This window comes from Antedon mediterranea, chromosome 5 (genome assembly GCF_964355755.1).
Source record: "Antedon mediterranea chromosome 5, ecAntMedi1.1, whole genome shotgun sequence".
NCBI classification, from domain to species: Eukaryota; Metazoa; Echinodermata; class Crinoidea; order Comatulida; family Antedonidae; genus Antedon; species Antedon mediterranea.
The window spans coordinates 5,288,177-5,294,176 of record NC_092674.1 but is presented as its reverse complement, the minus strand read 5'-3'; positions in this window follow the sequence as shown (position 1 = coordinate 5,294,176).

Sequence of the window (6,000 nt, the reverse complement as noted above, 5' to 3'; positions counted from 1 at the left end):
GGTTTCACGCTCTGGTGGTCTTTTGTTATTTCATATCCAGTATAAAGTGAAGATGACCCAGAGAGAGAGGGTTGGTGTGTGCACATGTTTGGTACTTCGTTTGCGAATTTCGGCTGAATTTATTTATTTACGAATTCTACTAACCTGTTATTTATTCATTGATAGCTTTTTCTTTGATCCCTTTCTTTTCCCCTTATTCGTTCTTTATTTTTCTCTTGCCATCCATACAATTTGACTAGGCTACAATTAAATCAGTATACGAGGGGGCCTACAATATTTGTAAATGTTCACATTTATTTTCAATAATTATACTCCCCTTTCCTTTTTTTTTATCTATATACCCAATATCAAATACTTTCTAACAAATGAATATGTAATACAGATAATTTAATACGTTACAAATTTGTGATGTCTTCAATTAAATGTTTTGTTTTCATATAGGCCTAGTATACTTTTCGTTCCCGTTTTGTTACAAACCTTATATGGAAAATGACGTCACTGGCGTACTTAGGTGGATGTGATATATTGTTAGACAACTTTGTACATAAGTCCCGGAAGTAAATAAGAATCATTTCATTTCCTTCCACAAAAAATAGATGGCGCTAGACACAAATAATCTTCACACAGTACAGTCGAGACGCAGAGTGCTCAAATGACCGTTAAATCGCTAATTTTCCCCTGCGCATGCGCCATTTTTATACCAGGAAGTAGAAATTGTTTACACTTAGCGACGAACCGCGATGAATTTTTGCATGGAAGAGCCTTCAGAAATCCAGTAAAATTTCACCAATCAGGAACCTAATTCACTTGCCAAATATGGTAAAGGCTTACCAAATATAGAAAGAATCTTCCCGCCGACTTTTTTTCGTATAAAATGACTGACATTTAAATCGGCGTCCATTTTTCGAAATCGTAGCTGTCGAGGGCTCACGTGAGGTAAGTTTTGATTCTGGTTTGTTTTGGTTTGAAACAAACCAGCCGATTTTTTCTTCAAAAGCCAAAATTAATAACATTCTAGTATGTGTTCAATACACATATAATACATATTCTGAGAAAGATTTGGCTCTGTTCATTCATGAGAACTATTAAAATTTAGTGCAAGTTGAGCAGTCACTTTTTTCGGGCCGCCGCCATCTTTGTATGTATTCCTTAGCTATATCGTAGATAGCGCCTGTGCTTTAACAGATCAATCTTTACCAATCACGGGGCTTTGGTTTGACATATTAGGTTTTGATCGACTATTTATTGATTATCACGCAATTATAATGTTATTTGAAGTTATATTTTGGGGAAATTTATAATTATAAACTGAATAAAATACATTGAGATTTCGGTCTGTATATAGAAATAGGGCCGGCCTACTGTAACTAGTAGTAGGGCGGATCAACTGTCCACTAGGGCTAGCTAGGCCGATCTGTTTAGAAGTTTCCTATATAGTTATTTCGTACGGATTGAACTATTAGTAATTACCCTATGCTATTGGAACTAAATTTGTAATTTTTTTTATTATATGCACCTAGGCCTAGGCCTAGTCCCAGCTGTAGAGCATACTATCTAGGCCTAGCAGCTAGTCAGAGAAGAGCCAGTCAGCCGGCTCCTGCCCAGGCTATTATGCTGATGCTAGGCCAGCTGGAGTGTTCAACACTCGTCCAGAAATCGATGGTACCAAGCTCACCAGATGTACTAAAATAAACCTATAAAGGAAGTATACAATGATACTGTAATATTTTCTTTTTATTTTATTTTGCAGGTGTTTGGATGCCAGCGTTTGATCACCTCAATTAGTCAGCATACCGTATCAAGCCAGAATGTCTGCTTACTGTTGTGAACCAACTTTCATGTGCATTTACTACGCCAATTTATATCAAGTTTAATATGTGTGCTATGTAAATAAGTTATAGAACTATATGATATATATGATTTTATTTAATAATATTATAATAATTAGATTTGTTTGTCTTAGAATAGTATAAAAATAGTATTTTTACATGCAGTATAAAAAAATAAAAACATCTCGTTACATTCTGCATTGTCTAGGATTAATTTCAATAATAATAATATAGGTGCTATTTAAAAACAAAAATTTAAGAAATTTCAGCAGGTGGCTGGTTTCTGTTTTGTTTTTATATTCAATTTCCATTTTATTGGAAATTACTTAATCCAAACTAATATAAATAAGTTTATAAACCAGTATTTGTTCCAGTTATATTGCCGTATAGCTTTCATCATGGTAGTGTAAATATTGTATAGTGCATAATAATTACAGTATATATATTTATTTATTTTATCAGCATTTAACTTCTATCTAGTCTTTTTAAATGTTATCGTATTTATGTTTAAATTTGTGCTGCATAATTGTATTAGGTTACATGTTTCTCAGTTCTCCAAAATATACCAAAGAGATTCATTCAGTTAAAATTACACTTTTAATGTTTTATAACTCTACCAGAATCATTTTTGTATATTTTAGGATAGTTTGTTAATGATAATTTTTTATCATACAACAGTTATGAGTTGAAATAAAATAAAGTATAAATTTAAAAAATTCTTCTTTGTGTTTTATTTTTATTATGTAGTTTTTGAAGAATTTGTGGTGTGATGATTGCAGTGATGGATTGTGCATTGTAAATTAATATTTATTAATTAATAACAATAATAAATGGAATTTAAAATTAAATCACATAAATACTGTAATGCAGTCGGACCTTGACAGTTTTTATTAAAAGCAGTCTGGTTCCCCTACGACTAATGCCATGACGTCATTTTAAGCCGTCTGGTGCTGTAAGGCTATTGCCATTACGTCATTTCTCTCGTCGGAAAATGGCTGCTATTTCAGAATTCATTCGCTTCACTCAAACGAATCCAGCCGTTTTTTTCTTCAAGAGAGTTTAACGATTTCCTTTGGTAGAAATGTTTGGAATATATATTTACGTCATATACCTAAAATCCGTGACTGTTCATACGATTTTCAGTGAGTTATTAAATTTTTTTCGACTAAAGTTACTCATCACTACGCCAGTCGCCGGTAGCCTACGCTAAGGTCGCCACAAACTTTCACTTGGCTAGGCTAAATATGATCGAATTTTTGAATTCTATACAGGTAAAATCCCTTAAATATTATTTATAAATACAAAATACCCTGTAAATCGTTAATAAAATCTCATAATTTTACACGGAAATTCAGAACTTTTTTCTCTCGATCGCCGGTAGCAATGGCGGCGATTCAAATTTCGAGATTGTGATAATTTCGAGGTCACGCAACTCTGCGTCTCGACTGAGTAGACTTGCTCCAAGTCTGTATTTATTGTCTTTTTTATGTCATTCCACACGTCGTCGTTTTGATTTTTGTCTGAAAATAAAATCAAGTAATACATGTATGAAATGCCATATGTGCAAAAATATTTATCTTTTTACCAATATTAAGACAAAACTCAGTCTGGAGCCCAGACTAAAAATACAGTATAGTACATCTGATGATCTGTGTGTCGGTTTAAAACAACAAGTGTGTAACGTACCGTATTGGTAAAAAAGTATAGCGGAATAAATGAAATATTATGATAAATGAAATTGAAACACCATCATCAAAAGAGAATAAAATTCGTCATCATCAAGTCGTCGATCGTCTGAATATCACAAGTTACTTTTAATCAAATGTACGGAAAAAGTAGTTTGCAAAACTTGACGATCGAATTAAAAGATATAGCGCCGTCTGCGCTGAAAGTTTCTGTGACAAATTGGTATCTGAACAGGTCGCGGGATGGTCTATTCGTAAGACGCAATACAGCCCGTAAAGCTTGGTTCCCACTAGGACTTAAAGCGTACGGTTCCCACTAGAACGCAACACAGCAACGTATTGACCCCCCCCCCCCCCCAAGGTGATGTATTTTGTAATCACCTGAGTGGGAACCGGCGACACAATTAGTGCTGCAAACATCGTAGGTTTGATTTCACGCAGGCGGGGGCAAACAAAATGATTGGAAGGGCATTTTCTTACGTTGCGTAGATTGCGTTACGTTTCAAACGCAACGCAAGCGTGTTGACCAATGACAAGCGATAGTTCGAATACTCCATCGGTGGTGATTTGTCATATCATTTACGTTGTGTTTTTACGTTCTTGCATTTCTAGTGGGAACCACGCTTTATAATGAAAAATACTAGTTTGTCATGATTACTTGAATTAATTAATTCATTCGTTCCATAATGTGTCACTAATTTTCATATCTGTGACGTAACCCGTAAGAAATCAATAACGGCTCCAACACTTTCAGACCAGACTCATTATCGAGTATGTAATTCCAACCTCATACATCAAACATATTGGCGTCTTTGCTGCGTAATTGCCGCGCTCGAAACACGCGCATCTTTACAACATGCAGTGCATAAGAATAGCAATCACGTGATAACGAATGTATTGTATATCTTGTGGTTATTACATAATAAATTGACGTACATTAAGGAGAATCATGAAACGATTGTATTGTTCAATATGATGTATATGAAAGGGTTACAGTGCGAAGAATGTGATCTATCTTACGTCTGTTTTGTTTCGTGATCCATCACCATACACACAAAAGAACTGACAACATTATTCTTTTAAACGGAAGTTTTCGTCGTCGATTATTTTTTTCGAAGTAGTGAAAAGGTTGAAATTTGTTCGATCAATATCAGTCTAACTAAAAGTATTCATTTTAAAATGCTAGATTTGAGCATAACCAGAATTTAGAAAACCGTCTAGTATTAAATATTTTGGAAAATAATAGCATAGTCTCTGAAACACTAAATCAAATCTATAAAATAAGACTGAAAAACAACAACAAAAAGGGCTGAATACTTACGTCAACCATTGCAGTACAAAAATATGTTCTGAGAATTAAACAACTGGAGATTGAGAAGATTTAGGTATATGAATGAAGATAGATAAGTTTGTTCTTTCTTTGTTTTGTTATAAAGGAAGATGAAGCGCGGAATGTTTACACGTCAACAATTGCAGTACAAAACTATGTTGTGAGAATTCAGATCGATATCAATTATTGCTAAAATTACAAATAAAAATTGTTCCTACTATTACGGGGGAAGTGAAAAAGAAAACGTCCTGGGTATTATACAGAGCATGAACTTTGTCAGTATTCATTTTTCTAAAAGATTAGTTAAAACGACATACGAATACAGTAGGCCTAAAGAAACACATTTTCGCGCTGACTGCTGCTAAAAAACTTATTTGCAATGACGCAATGTTTTTAAAATTGCTAAGCTCATAGCCTTTTTGACTAAATGCAGTAGTATATACTCAGAGTGTTTATAATTACTCCTAAAGTATTGTAATGGTTTTACAACGTTCTTTTAATTAATGGAATACGTCACTTCTTAAGCATCTAAATAATTAAGCTTTACGAAACTTCATCAACGTGGCCATTAATCCGTAAGTTGTATCTTGTTGGATTTTAACTAAACATTTCAGAAGTGATGTTAGATGCATTTGTAGTACATTCCTTCTTAGACGTCATCTTATTTTTGTTTGGCTTTTTTTTTTCTCGATAGTTACTCTCAGCCTTCCAATCTGTATGGAACGTTCCATTCTGACAATTTGCATGGAATATTTCACTCAGAAATTTGCATGGAATGTTCCAGTCTCACAATCTTTATGTCTGAAAATCTGCATAGAACGTTCCATCTTAATTACAAGAAAGTTTGTCGGAACTCCTATTGACGTCGTGCACCGCCGATGTCCAAAAAGAGATCGTTAAAACCTTTACAGCTTTCGAATCAATTTCAGCTGCACAAATAATCTGAACAGAGAAGAAATCAATAGCTAAACTCCAGTATGCCAAGTTGCTCGGTAAATGTACGATTGAAGCTTAAGCAGGTTAAAGAAAGAACGGCCTGCTTAGTTAATTTGGCGAGATATCTCGATCTATCTGAAGCAAAATAACGCTTATTATGACCACCACAGCCGTTAGCTTGGATCCTATGTATTAGGCCTAAAACAGTTTAGTTGCCACT